The sequence below is a fragment of the Polypterus senegalus genome, chromosome 13, assembly GCF_016835505.1.
Source record: "Polypterus senegalus isolate Bchr_013 chromosome 13, ASM1683550v1, whole genome shotgun sequence".
Classification (NCBI taxonomy): domain Eukaryota; kingdom Metazoa; phylum Chordata; class Cladistia; order Polypteriformes; family Polypteridae; genus Polypterus; species Polypterus senegalus.
This window is the reverse complement of record NC_053166.1, coordinates 123,504,014-123,519,698: the sequence shown is the minus strand read 5'-3', so window position 1 is coordinate 123,519,698 and position 15,685 is coordinate 123,504,014.

Here is a 15,685-nt window from a genome sequence, read left to right as displayed (position 1 = left end):
TCTGTTGATTTGGAACATTAGCACAGTCTGAACGAGAACAGGCCATTCATCCCAACAAAACACGCCAGATCTACCCACTTATTTCTTCCAGAATAACATCGTCTAGCTTTGAAGGTCCCCAAAACCCTGCCGCCTGCCACACTACTTGGTAACGTAACCCTTGTGGCTAGGGTTCTGTTGTGTCTGACAGCATTTGACATCAGAAATAGAACAGGTGCACAACACTGTATGACTGCAGATAGAGGAGCTGCTTATCACAAAAAGTAGACGAGGGGAATAATTACAACCTACTGGCCAGAAGAAAATGTTCCAGAGAACTTTAAGAACTAGAAACCTTTCAAGAACTGGTCATTGGTGTCTGGAAAAAGTCAAAATCTAGAGAGTTAATTTAACCAATTTGGGTGATGGGGCTTTTAAATGTGGCCCAGATTAACTGTTTTAGGGGAAAAGCAGAAACCATAAGGGCTATACAGTAGCTTGAAATGACCACTGTGAGGTGCAGCACTGTGTTATATCCAGGCAGGCCTTTTGGGGCATGTTGTTGGGGAATGTTACTTTTAAAAGCAACTTAATTACGTAACTCAGAAAAAGTAACTAAAAATGGTATACAATTACTTATTATAAAATGTAATGTGTTACCAACAGTGTGTTACCTTTGTGTTACTTTTTTGTCTTTTGTGTGGAATAACAGCACATTTCACTGGCCGGCATCTGCTAGTAAATCCAGAGCCAATAAAATTGGCACATGCAAACAAAACAAATTGTGCCTTTATATGCTGAGAGAAAGAAAAATCGTTTCATTTTTACATTGCCTAAAGATAAATCAGACACACATAAGCTGCCATTCCATCATGTAAATAAGCAACTCCAGTGCCGATAAAGTCGCAAAAGAATTCCAACAAGGGTTGCAACGACACAACCTTAGAGATCAGTGGCCCGCTACAATAGGAAATAAGACCATCAGAATAGATGCTGTTTTTAAAGCATAGGGGTGTATAAGCTGCGTATAATTTAAATGTGTAGTTTAATTATAAAGAGAACTCAAGATAGTAGACACTGTCATTTTTTTTTTTCCTTCGGTGGACCAGTAGTTGGCCCTTTGTGGTCCGGCATCTGGAAACCTGTGCCTGGCAGCGTGTGGGTGATCCCTCTCTGAACTCGATTATCAAACTGCCACTTTAATATAAGATGCATCCAAAAACATCTGGCAGTAAGAAAATGTAGTATTAATTGAAATGTCCAAAATATCAAAAAATGTGCCCTTTTTTCAATGACCTTCTTCAGCGCCTGCATCTGCCTGAGCCCATTGTACTGTGCAGCTCCTCATTGTAAATGAAAATAATGCGAATACTTCCATCTGTTAAATGCGGTGCTTTGAGTCGTGTCACGTTTACCTTACAGTGCTGCTGACAGGTGATATCACTTCAAGCAAATGCAGCATTATGGCCCCCAAGAGACAAAAAAAACTAATTTATTAACACTGCTTTTTTGTTTTTTAAGTAAAGCAGGAAATTTTGCTTCAACAAAATAAGTACTACATGACGTTGCTCATTGCTTTAAAAACTAATCCAACTCTGTAATGCCCCCCTTTTTTTAAGTGTTACTACCAACTCTAGATGGGGGTCACAGCAGGCGTAGGGACAACGTGAGCGTCAAGTCAAAGCCTAACCTGATTCACTGTAGCTATACTCACCATCCATTTTCCTTGTCAAAAAGATGGGCAGGTGCTCACAGAGAGTTTGAAATGCCTTTGGCAATGTTAGGGGGTCAACATGAGCTTTTCCCTGGATGCCCAGAAACTCTGTGACATATCTGGTCTGGTTGATTTGCAGCCAGAAGTGATCCACCTGGGGGAGACAGAGGAGTGAGCTACTGTACATGCCAAGAAAGGTAAATAAAGCGACTCTCGATGGCTGAACTGGATAATCATTAACGGCTGCTGGACTAACACAAAAGTCCTCAGGGATGCCATACATCCATTATTAATCCATGACCTTAGCTGTAACCATGCAGTATTTTAAACCGGGGGCTAAGGAATCTTGTTTTTGAGGCCCTGTGGAATGTTTAGGAGTGAAACCTGATGAGCTGGTGGCACTAGCAAAGTGGTAGAGCTACTTGCCAGCATTGTGCCTGCTCCCAGTACACAGAGTGGAAAACAAACCCCCTATTCTGCTGAAATTGGAGTCCCCATTAGCAGTACTACACAAATACATCAATCTCACTGAAATGTTCCAACAGAGACCCTTTGTCTGGCCCTGATGGCTACAAAAGCCATCCAGTAATAGAATTTTGTGTTCCTGTAATTACCTTCTGTCCATTCTGCAGTTCCGATGCTGAAAGTGGGCCAGAGGTCTGCTGCGTACCTTCTAGAAATGGTCAGTCTGCATTCAGGGGCAGGGCTCAGAGAAGCACCACACGTCTCGCTGAACGCAGCAATCATTCACTCGGTTCAGTTAGAGGTGGCCTAGCCAGCTTACCGTATGTTGCGAAGGACTCAGGATGTTCTGCACACTTTCCAAGTTGGACGCTTCAATTTTTCGAAGAAAACATGTTTCCCGATGTCCAGGTTTGTAACACAACAGTTTCTAAAAAAAAAAAATTAAAAAATAGGGAACAAGAAGCACTTGGTATTGAGTAAAGCAAGAAAAAAAATGTACATTCATCCATAGACCTTTAATTGTTTGCTAACCCGTTTGCTCTTTTCAGGGCTGTCTTCATAGACAAAAATGAGTGCAAAATGGAAACAGGCCATGGTGCTAATCCACTAGAGGACACACACCCTCAATCACGCATAGCGGACTGACCTTGGGTTTCCAGTTAACCGAACCTGAACGGCTTTGGGATGTGGCAGTAAGACCCGTGATAAGTAAGATCTGAACTCCGTACTCTATGCCTGTGAGGATGCAGCAGTTTATGGCTACCCACTGAAGGTTTGAATTTGCAGTGTGGTTTAGGTTAATTTAGGATTTCTGAGGCAAATGAAAAGGTGGCAGTGTGTTGTTAAGCAGCAGCAGCAGACACTAACTTAAGCTGTAATAAATGCTATGGCGGAGTGGCCACTCACGCCAGGGACCAATTTCCAGAAAAAAAGAGAAATTTGACTTTTATCGGGTCCCACTTTTAGTCATTAAGCCTGAACACTGGGCAGCGTCCTATGAAAGCCAGCTGAAATGAAAGATGTGAGGACAAGTCCATCCCACAACAAAACCTAAAAGCATTGAGCCAAGCCAAACAAAGTCAATACTCACATTGTGCAAGTCAAAGAGCACTACTGTTGTATGGTTTGAGTGCGACGTGACATGGTAGGTAAGCAAATCTCCATGCTTTTCCAGGAGGGCGGACTGGTTGACTCCAGATCCATGCTGGTCTTGAAATGTTATTCGAACAACCTGCAAAGGAGACTAAAGGAAAACACAAATTGAGATTTGTGACTGCAGACTCATTGAAAATACTCATAACTGCAGCACAAGAAATCGGAGTTAATCTCATACTAAAATGAGTCCCGAATGTCAGCATGTGTATGTATTTGCTCTGTAAAGTGTCCTGGCTTGTGATGAAGCCAAAGCCACACAAGGTTGTTGTCCTCTGCACACTTGAATTATCCCCACAAATGTAGACTTTGCCACTAGGCCATCGGGCTGACTTTCTTAAATTGAATGCTTACCTGCTTGATGTTCGAACGAATCCCTAGAGCCGCCAGGACAGCCAGTGCAATGCAGATGACGGCCAGGGTGGCAGCCAGCGATGCCCAGAGTGTCCGATGCGCGGACAGACTCGGCGGCCTCTTTTCCTGTAATGATGTGCAGAAGAGTTTCCATTGAGCGAGTTAGGACACAACTCGAATCCTCAACAGTACTCCTCGTTCAACGCACAAGCAAAATTAATGAACACCCCGTAACTCCCCAGTAACTTGAAACCCTACAGCGTCTCACCGTCCCGCACGACTTCGTGCAGCTCCCCTGCCGCTCCATCCCGCTCCGCTCCTCGTTAGCTGCCTCCTGCGCGAAGGAGGCGAAAATGCGGGCGTCGAGGAGACAGGGGCTCACCTGAGATGAGGGGAGGCGCACACGTCACCCGCACACGTGGCCAGGTGGACAATGAACAATGGGCAACCGCGGGTGGGGGCATCAGGGAGGCTAACTAAACGGGGAAGAGAAACCCGCACGAGTGTGGAGGCGCAGACTAAGCAACAACTTCTCGGACCCTAGGAACCTGTGCTTAGTGTCGCCACGCGTTGATGAGAACAATTCTACACATTTCAAAATCGAGAGTGCCGACATCAAATTAAAACGGGCGACATCAGCATTCTTAATTTTGAGACGGAGAACGGGCGAAATACTAAAATGACCTTCGCAGAAGTGGACTTGGCATTCTAGCGAAGAGATCGTTTGACTCAAAATCACGCCAATGTTCTATAATTTACTTCTGACGTACTGCATTTCGATAATTTACTACTATAACCAGTTAGAAAATTAATGGATGGAGTACAGCAAGTTAATATCTGCCAATGTGATTCTGTAATTCTCTTATGTCCTTTTCTAATGAGAAAATCCAGATGATACATCAGTGCCTTGGCCCAGATTCTCTCTGTATCTCTTCTGAACTACACTCGCCTATTCACTCTTTTTCTTCTTTCCAGCTTCCCACTCCCTCAGAAATCTCAGATCTCATCTGCAAATCTAAGTCATCCACTTGTCAGCTGGACCCCCTCCCTACAGTTCTGGTTAAAGCCTGCCTCCCTTCTTTGGTCCCTCTCATTTCTGCCATAATTCACTCTTCTCTTACTACTGGTATTATTCCTCCATCTTTTAAAACTGCTGCAATAACCCCAAATACTGAAAAAAACCTGGTGCTGACCCTACTAACTTCAATAATTTTCGTCCTATTTCTAATTTGCCTTTTATCTCCAAATTTTTTGAAAAACAGTAGCTATCCATCTTCATTCCCACCTCTCTCACATTAATCTGTAAGTTCCAGTCTGGTTTTCGCCCCCTTCACAGTACAGAAACAGCACTTGTTAAAATTACCAATGATCTTCTTATGGCTGCTGACTCCGGTCTTATTACTATTCTCATCGTCCTTGATCTGAGTGCGGCCTTTGATACTATTTGTCATTTTACCACTCTCCTTACTAGATTATCTTCGATTGGCATTACCCACACTCCACTTGATTGCTTTAGATCCTACCTTTCAGGCCTCACTCATTTCATTCAGCTCTGTCCTGGGGCCTCTTCTTTTTATTATTTACCTTCTTCCCCTTGGCAAATTTTTTGTATTTTTTGTAAAATAATTTTCACTGTTATGCTGATGACACCCAGCTCTACTTTGCTAGTAAACCCACCTCTTCCTTTCCACCATCTTTGCTTGTTGACTGCATTGCTGAAATTAAATTCTGGTTTTCTTTGGATTTTCTTAAATTAAACAGTGACAAAACTGAGCTTCTTCTCATTGGCTTAAAATCATCCTTATCCAAAGCCAATAATCTTTCTCTTCTTATTGATAACTCCGTTGTTTCCCTGTCACCTCAGGTCAAAAGTCTGGGTGTCATCCTTGATAGCACTTTATCTTTCCAGTCTCACATTAATAACATCACCCGGTCTGCTTACTTCCACCTACGTAATGTTAATTGCATCTGCCCCCTCCCTCACTCCCCATACCACTGCCATTCTTGTTCACAGTCTTGTTACATCTCGTCTGGACTATTGCAATTCACCCCTCTTTGGTCTCTCTAATAAATCTCTCCATAAGCTTCAGCTAGCCCAAACTTCTGCAGCTCGCATCATTACTCGAACCAAATCTATTCATCATATTACTCCGGTCTTGCAGCAGCTTCATTGGCTCCCGATTAAGTTTCGAATTGGTTTTAAAATTCTGCTATTAACATTTAAGGCCATTCATAACCTCGCCCCTCCATATCTGTCTGACCTTCTTCATGTTGCCATTCCCTCCCGTAACCTTAGATCCTCTTCCTCCATCCATCTGGCCATCCCTCTCGTCCATCTAACCTCCATGGGGAGCGGAGCATTCAGCCGTTCTGCTCCCAAGCTCTGGAATTCATTACCTACTGAGATTAGAAATATCAAATCATTTTCAACCTTCAAATGTAAACTTAAAACGCAACTGTTTAAAATGGCTTTTTCTTTCTGATTACAGAAATTACAGTAGTTTGGTTTTAATTTTATTTTATATTTTCTGATGTTTTAAATTGCTTATAATGTGTCTTTTATTTATTTATTCATGGTTTGTTCGGTGTCCTTGAGTTCTCAGAAAGGCGCCTTGTATAAATAAAATGTATTATTATTATTAATGCAGGAAGCCAACCTGAAGCTGACATCACAGACTAATCTCTATGCCAACTGTAAGCTGCGTGTCCATAGATACTCAGAGAACATGGAAGGGGCATCACACATCGCAGTAGAAAGGCAGTTCAACACAACTGACAACACTCATAACAACTCCCAACCCTCCCATGCATCACATTTAGGATTTCCTGTTGTGACAGATTAGGGTTTCCTCGCACCCTCAGACACCACATCAGACACCAGATAAAAGTCCAATTATAGGATTTATTATAATAATAAAGTGCACAAAGCATGCTCCTCTCCACAATACTCAATAAAGAAATACACAATAAACCAATCCTCCAAACTCCCAGACGCTTAGCCACCCTGCCTCCCAACTCAGCTCGTCTGTCTGGGATCTCCCACAGTCCTTTATACTCCTCGACCCAGAAGCGTTTCACCCTCTCTGTCCATGTGACCTGGAACACTTCCGGGTCAGATAAAAAATTCTTCTTTTCTTCACCCAGGAAGCACATCGTTCTCTTTGTCCATGTGACTATGACATACTTCCTGGGCATAAGGCAAATAGTCTCTGGGCCTCCCAGCAGCGACTCCCATGGTATCCAGCAGGGCTGTGAATAAAGACTCCAATGTCCATAATGCCCTGCTGGTCTTTAGGACACCTCCATACTGCAGGGAGGGCTCCACCTGGCGGCATGGGGGTATTGGCCGGGATGAACAGCCGGCCATACATCACACTGTCTTACAGTGTCACAAACAGCCAAAGCCTAGCAGTTTAGTACTCAAGGCAAAAACCAACTCTTGGTGGGATGACAGTCCCATAACCCCAGATATGGTGGTGCTACTTCTCATCCCAACTACATTAACACTCAGCCGTGAACTGTTCCAGTGTGCACCAGAGATCACAGTCTGGTGAGGCTAAGAGGACATCATATGCAAAAATAGCAGGGATGCAGTCCTTAGGTCCTCACACTGAATACTCTCCAAACCTTGGCTGCATCGTCATTATCTTGTTGGTCACGAAGCAGACAGGAGATAAGAGACACCCTTTGCAGAGCCCACCACCCACTTTGAACAGTCTCAGAAAGAATGCAAACCCATCTCCTGCTATTAAATCACACAGCATCGACCTTGGATGCCCATACTCGTAAAGCACCTCCCCACAAGGCAGTATGGGATACGGAGTCACAAGCACATGTATAGGGCTGGCAAACCCCCATGACCATTCTCCAATACGGACCACTGCTCCACAGTCCACATTGCTCCACCTGAACCAGACGCTCAACTATCGCACATAATCTCCATTTCAGTACGGGCATTCCAGGGGTGGTCATCCCTTCGTAATTTCAACACCTCTTCTTGTCCTCTTTTTTAAAAATGGGGACCACCAACCCAGTCTGCCAGTTCTACATGTTAAATAAACATTTGTTACTTTAGTATGAAAGAGAGGACTATTGACACACAGAGGGAGAGGGACCAGCACCCACCACTGTACATTGGACAGACTGAGGTGGACAGAGTGACCACTACACTACACTACACTACTACATTTCTTGGTATTAACATCTCCAAGGATCTCACACATCATAGACCTGGTGGGGAAAGCCTGGCACTGTTTGTATTATCTGAGAAGCCTGAGGGAGGTTGGCATGCCAAGCACTATCCTCAGCAACTTCAAAAGATGTACCATTGAGAGTATCGTCACCTACGCCATCATGGGACCGCAAGGCTCAAATTATCATTAGGAACAGCGCTCCCTGCACTGGTGATCATCTATAACGCCAGAGTTCTCAACATTATTAAGGACATAGCCCACCCACAACATGTATTGTTCATACCACCCATCAAGAAGACGCTATAAGAGCAGAGTGGCAAGAACATCAAGGCTAAACGACAGTTTTATCATTGCAAATAAAACCCGTCCCCTAAGCACTGAACGTTAGCGCGCGTCTGGAGGATGGGAGGCCATCTTGAGACCACAGACCCTTCAGATCATTTAATTATTTGTACATGCACTCTTATTTCTGTTAGTTTTTGCATTTCTTTTTCACCGGAGTGTTTTTGTTTATTGTTGTGTATTCTTGTTAATTGCTGGAGGACTCACAGAATACGATTTTCATTGTATGGAGCATATATGACAATAAAGCTGAAACATGTGCCAATAAACAAGCATGACCAAAGGAAGACCTACACAGAACCACAAACAAAAACCTCTTAATTAAAATATCCTTCTATATAAAAGCGGTCGGGTGTCCTTCCGTCCCGTGAGTGCTACGCAGGCGCGGAGTTTCACACACACCCTGTCCATTTTGCAATGCACGATGGGATTTGTAGTTTCGTTTTTCCAGGTAAAAGATGATTTTCTACTCCAGACTGTGCGATATCTTCTTCTTCTTTCTTACTATATAATTGTCCTTCCGTCCCGTGAGTGGGAAGCGTAGCGGTATTCTGCTTATCACAGACTTACTACTTACAGCTTGCGGTACGAAGCGACATGATGTGAGCAGAGTTCTGGTGCTCCCATCGTTCCCTCGCTTTCGTGCGCGATGCGTTGGAAAAATAGACAAAATTATGTCTGTGGAAATAATTAATGTTGATGGAGTACAAATGCCTCAGCGCGTAGTAAATATCAGGGGGGTTCAAAAGGGCGACCTCAATATAGAAAAAAAGTTAAAATTTCATCACAAAAATAACAGAAACTACGAGTATTAAAGTAATACCGCTCAAATGCAATATAACCAAATTAATGAGTTTGTATAAAATATCAAATTGATCTACACATTGAATTGCCTTAAGAAGTGGTCAACTTAAAAGGCGGGTCAGCCAAGTGAATAATTAAAAAATAACAATATACGGCTACTGAGAGACAAGGCTAAACTGTTGGGACGGTCTTTGAGGTCGTCTTGTTAAATTTAAGCCTTTCCAAGGTGTCAGATTTCATAGACACCAGATGTGTGAACTTCTGTCATGGAGCCATTTAGACCAACTACACCACGACAGCGGAGTACAAGAATTAATGAAGAAATTGTCATTTTCTAACCCCTCTAATTCCACTAACAAGTTGTGTGCAGAGGCGATCCCGGCACAGAGGAGACATCAATCCATCACGGATTACGCTAACTCACATCACCCAAACCTGCAGTACAATCTGTCGGAAACAGAGGACATCGACTCTGATCTGCAGGACCACAATACAGTTTGGAGTCAAAGGTGTTAAACGGATTAACGCTGTGAAGAGTTTTTTGATGAGTTTCAGGAATTTTGGGAGGCACTGGAAAGATGTTAGAAATTGCCAAGGAATTCTGCCGATTCATTCAGTCTTTAACAGCACCTCCTCGTGAACAATCTCTCTATTATAAAAAAAAAATTAGAAAGTTGGAAGGAGATGAGACGTGACTTTTCCAGACAGACACTTTCACATTCCGCGAGATGAATCTTTAGATTTAAGAGATTTAACCACACCCGGAGCTGGAAATAAAAGACAAAGAGTAGATGACAAAGTAGAACGCAGTAAAGAATTCAAAAACGTTGGTGCGGTACACATGCAGAGCAGGTTAGAGATAAGCGAAGTGTGAAAATTCGAAATATCAAAAAAAAAAGATCACATTAGTGAAAACAAATGGAAATTATTACTCGGTGAAATAACGGAACAGTGAAAAGAGATCGAATATATTGTTCAGATTTAAACTTTAAGTCGGAGACTTGTAGATCATTTAATTTGTGTTGCCATCAGGGAAAAAAAAAAGTAGTGTTTCTTCCCAAGAGAATTAAAAGATTTGTTGTTTGGTGAAAGTGAAATACAGCGAGAGAAATCAACTCCCCATTTGTGTGAATGCTACTGTCGGACACATTCATCTTGTCATCTAGATCATCATCAAGTCATCTAGTCATTTATGTTAGGTAGAATGCCTAGACGGGGCTGGGTGGTCTCGTGGCCTCGGAACCCCTTCAGATTTTTTTTTTTCTGTCCTCCCTGGCCATCGGACCTTACTTTTATTCTATGTTAATTTTATTTTTTATATGTTGTCTTTTTTCTCTTTCTTCATCCTGTAAAGCACTTTGAGCTACATCATTTATATGAAAATGCGTGATATAAGTAAATGTTGTTGTTGTAGTCAAATGCTCTTGACATCCCAGATACATACTTTTTTATTAAAATATTGTTAAATTTTCTATACTACCCGTCTAAAATGTATTGAAATCTAAGTGATAAGCATAGACCCCAGTAATGATGCTTGCAGTGCACCATCTATTGGAATATATTTTGTAAAGCAGGCAGTAATGAAATGCATTGTGCTTGTCATTTCAACAGACAGGACTTCACAAAGATTTGTAGTGATTAAATGCATTGGTACAATGAACAATTACATTCCAATTTAACATTCCAGCTACACATTTCTTTCACTATCTTCAAATCAGGAACTTTGTTAAAAAGAACCTTCCAGATTTTCCTCATCTTGCACCCTCATCCATGCTGGTAAAAATACTGCTCAATCTCAAGGAATTAGACTCCATCTCTACAATATATAAAATCATTTTACAATCCCTTCCTTTCAAAGATCTCTGGGAAAATGACCTCTCAATTAATATATCAGAAAAGGAGTGGAAAGTAGCAATGCAGAGAATTCACTCGAGCTCCATACGCAAAGCATACAACTATACAACTCAAAATTATATATCGAGCACATCTGTCTCGACTAAAACTCTCCAAAATGTTTCCAGGACATGATCCAACCTGCAAACGTTGCAATCAAGCCAGCCTCACTAGGTCACATGTTCTGGGCCTGCTCCAAATTAACATTATTCTGGACAAAAATTTTTACTTACCTCTCAGACAGCCTTGGACTCACAATCCCTCCTAACCCATTAACAGCTGTGTTTGGGGTTCTTCCAGAGGGTCTTAAAGTGGAGAAAGACAAACAAATTGTGATTGCATTCACTACACTGTTGGCACGCAGACTTATTCTGATAAACTGGAAGAACCCAAACTCTCCTCTTTTAAGTCAGTGGGAAACTGATGTGTTATATTATTTAAAATTGGAAAAAATCAAATACTCAGTTAGAGGATCTGTGCAGACTTTTTTCAAAACATGGCAGGATCTAATCAGTAATATTTTAAAAAAAGTTTATAAAGCACAGAGAATTTATTAATTTAGGTATTTTTTACAAGCCTTAAATTTTACGCTGTTTGGCCTGCTCTCTCTCTTTCTTAGGGGTGGGGATCAATCTGTTCTTAACTCAATTTTTCTTTTTGTAAAAACTTGATTGCTTTGTATGGATTGTAATAAAATTAATAAAAATAAAAATAAATAAAATAAATGCATTGGTACATATGTTTGAGACGCTCTATCTGCTGGAATAAAAAAATACAATGCATACTGTATGTCTGTATTACGTATTGGATTCATAAAAGCAGTGTTAATGTTTGTGATGTGCCATCTGTTGGAACAACATAATACAATGCCAATGTCTCTGTTGTATGCCATTTGTTATAGGGTTTGTAAAAGCAATGTTAATGTTTGTGATGCGCCATGTGTTGGAACAAAAAATGGAATGCACTTTATTATTACAACCATCCACTGGAATAACAAACCCACAGCAACTAGATAGACGCACAGATACACGGGCACTTAATTGTTTTAATAGCGCCCAAGCATTTAAACTGCAGACTGGCCTCCAGTCGTTACATTGATATTCATAGCTGTGAACCAGAAATGGAGCCCCTCGGGTTTATTTAGTGGCAGTCTGTGAAACCCTCTACATGTGAAGCGGCCTTCTGATTCATGAAGCTTTTTCAGATGTGCACAAATACAAAGTGTATTCCATTTCTGATAATATTTTCATTCACTCTTTTAACCTTTAGTCGTGTCAAGTCTCTCAGTCCATGTGTAATGTTAGGCAGAGAGCTGGCCTCTTGACCAATGGATGAGGTGGGGTGGAGGGTCTTCAGTTCAAATGTTTGGGCACATGAGAGCACGTTTCACTTTTCCAGAAGTGGCCTTTTTAATAATATTTTCACAGAAACAAATAGGTTTTGGGGCATTGCGAGCACACAACTGGATGACTTGACATGTGGATTATATGACATGAGTATTGTGACATTTTTCGTGAACTTTTTGATTCAATTTGTTGTTGCCCAGCATTGGTCACCATAGACCCCAATTGTATTAAAAACTTTGTTATTGACATTCTGCATTGCAACACAAGATTCCAAATCTTTCTCTGCCATCACTGTAAACTACATGAGATAAGTAACATGTAAACATTTTTTGTGGAGTTTTTCCTTATGATTTCCTGTCATATAATACCCGTTTAATGCAGTTCACAGTCGTTAGCACTGGGACACCAGGCAGAAGGCCATAGAAAATCCCAAGGAGAGTGCCGGTCCAACACAGGGATCATTCACACACTCTCATCCAGGGCTAATTCAGCATCACCAAGTATCCCTAACACACACAGGAGATGACAGGAGCAAAGAAATAGCCAGAGAAATGTGTTAATTGATTAACATTCAAAATGAATTCATGAAATGGGGAAGGACAATGGTGCATTGGTAGCACGGCTGCCTCACAGTAAAGAGAATTTCCCTCTTTTGTTGTCTTCTTAGGGATTCAAGGTTGGGGGACCGTCAAAAAACAGGGCCTGTTAAAGCCCATCGTGGTATTCCTAGTGTGATTCTGGACTATACGTGAAATACATGGCTGTTGTTGTACAGAGCCCAGAGTTCGTGCCCAGGTCCTCCCTGGGTGGAGTGTGCGTAGTTCTCCCTGTGTCTGCGTGGGTTTCCTCCCACTGTCCAAACACATGCCTGTTAGTTGCACTGGTGTCACTAAATGGTGACATGTGCGATGGACTGGTGCCCTGTGCTAACTGGGATGGACTCCAGCCCCCAGGCAAAACCCTGGTCTGGATTAAGCAAGTTAGAAAATGACATGAAAATTCACAATTCAATGTTCAGTTCATCAAGACACAGAGTAAGAGCAAGTCTTGCAAGACTTTGCTTTAAATACCAATGCTAACGTTTGGCAAATCAAAGGTTAATCAAATCTTAATGCAAAGTGAGGGAAATCTAAAAATAAAAATGTCATGCAATGCACCCCAAATAAAGTGAATGTGTTCAGACTTGGAGGGATGCAGGATTTTGCTTCCAGCCAATCCAGTACCTAGAAACTGAATAATGTCTAAAACCGAATTCCTTGTTTAAATTAACCCTTTGTCTACTGGGACTTTTGCTTTACTCAGTTTGAGATGAAAGGCCTGTCTAAAATAATTTTGATGAAATGCTTTACTAGGGGTCTTCGCCCCCTGCTCACTTCGCTCACCAACCGCTACACACCGTTGTGAAGAGGGGGGCTGAACGCACCCCAAGGAGATGCGGTCGCTCCTCTGAAACCCCTCTTTAACGGTGATACAATGGGAATCAAATAACAGTTGTGTTTTTTACCTCCTCTTTGCTCGATCAGCTGCTGCTCCTGTCCAGCACCTCAAACGTTTTAAAGTCACTGCCTCGTCTCTCTTCTCCCCCAGACATCCTCAAACACTAGTCGATCTCTTTTCGCTGTTCCGTTATTTCAGAGTATTATTTTCCATTTGTTTGCGCTAATGTGATCTTTACTTTTGAATTTTCCTACTTCCATTACCTCTAACCTGCCCTGCATGTGTATCACGGGACTTGCTTACAAAGGCTGTCTCGCGGGACGTGAAAGTGTCTCTCTGTCTCAGTCTCTCTTCAAAAGGTCACGTCTCATCCCAAGTGTTTTTTTTTTTTTATAATAGAGAGACATATTTTACAGCTGGGAAGAAAACTGGAGAACTTAGTGGGAAACTTTACGTAGACATAGAGAGAATGTGGGAATATCGCACAGACAACCAAGGAGCAGTGAGGCAGCGGTGCTAACCATTGCCTTTCCTACTTATCTTTTAATAAAAATCATAAATAAATAAGATCATACAAGAATTTACAGCAGTAAGTAATCTTGCTGACCTGGTTTGCTGAAACAAACATTAAATAATTAAATTAGATTCCATTTGATTTTATGAAAGATGCGTATTAAACACAATGAGCGAGTGTGGCCTGAAATGGTCCAGTGCTCTGACCAGAGTTGCCCCTGATGCTCCTCACAGCCATAAACTGGATAAGCAGATTAAGAAAAAAGGACGAGGAGATACTCATCAGTCTCCTGCTAGGAATATTCCTGAAAAGAGTCAAGGTGTGCAACTGGATATTTGATAAATAAAAAGGCAAAAATCATAACGTTAGCAAGCTAGCTCTGGACTGCATTCTTCACCTTCATTATTACAGTGCCTATAAAAAGTCTAAGCAAATGTTCTTTATTTTTAGATCACCTTTCTAGACATTTTGAAGTAGAAGGCTACTACAAATTGTGCTTACATTACTTTTACAACAGCACCACAGTCAGGGAAAACTACATGTTCAGTGTTGCAAAGCGAGTCACTGGCCAGAACTGAATTTGAAGTTCCACAGCCCGCTGCCTTTACTACTAGGCCACATGCCTCCATCAATTGTCATGATAAGAATTGCCTGAATTCATACGTTATAATATAAATTGCCCAGACACAAATGAATTACTCCAAAACTCTATGATTAACTGTTACATTTATATAGCACCTTTCCAACCTCCTCAAAGTGCTTTACTTAAGACAGTGTAGCATCCACCTGGGTGATGCAATGGCAGCCATTCTTGCACCAATACATTCACTACACATTAGCTATTCGGTAGTGAAGGAGTGTGCTTTTCTCTTCTTCTCCAATTTGTGATTTACAGGATATCAAGGTGCAGCCAAGGTTCTGAGAGGATTGCAGCTACAGCAGTGAATATATATAGTGTGTGTGTATATTTTATATATATCATCATTTTCTTTATACATTTATCAGTGTGGAGTGTGCTAGCAGAACTTTAAACTAGGCTATCAAAGTCTCCCTGCCTATCCCCTACAACCTCTTCCAGCTTTTCTTGAGGAATACCAAAATGCTCCCGTGAGTCAAGAGATTTAATTGCTAAAATATCTCCTGAGTTTGGTTTGTAGTCTTCTCCAAGTGGATCTTGCCTTTTTCACCTCCCAAGGGGAGCCATTGTAACTACAAGCACAAGCTACCCCAACTCACTCCGGTAGCTGCACCGATTCATTGGTCAATCTTTTGCTCAACTTCATCCCCACACTCTTGACCTCCTCCATGTAGGGCTGCTGCTCACAATTACCTGAGCAGAACAAAGCATTCTTTTCCAGTACAGGGCCACAACCCCAGATTTAGAGGTGATTCTTGTCATCCCAACTGCATTACACAGTTGTGAACTGTTCCAGTGTGCATCGCAGATCGCTCTCAGATGAGGCTGAGAAGACAACACTATGTGCAAACAGCT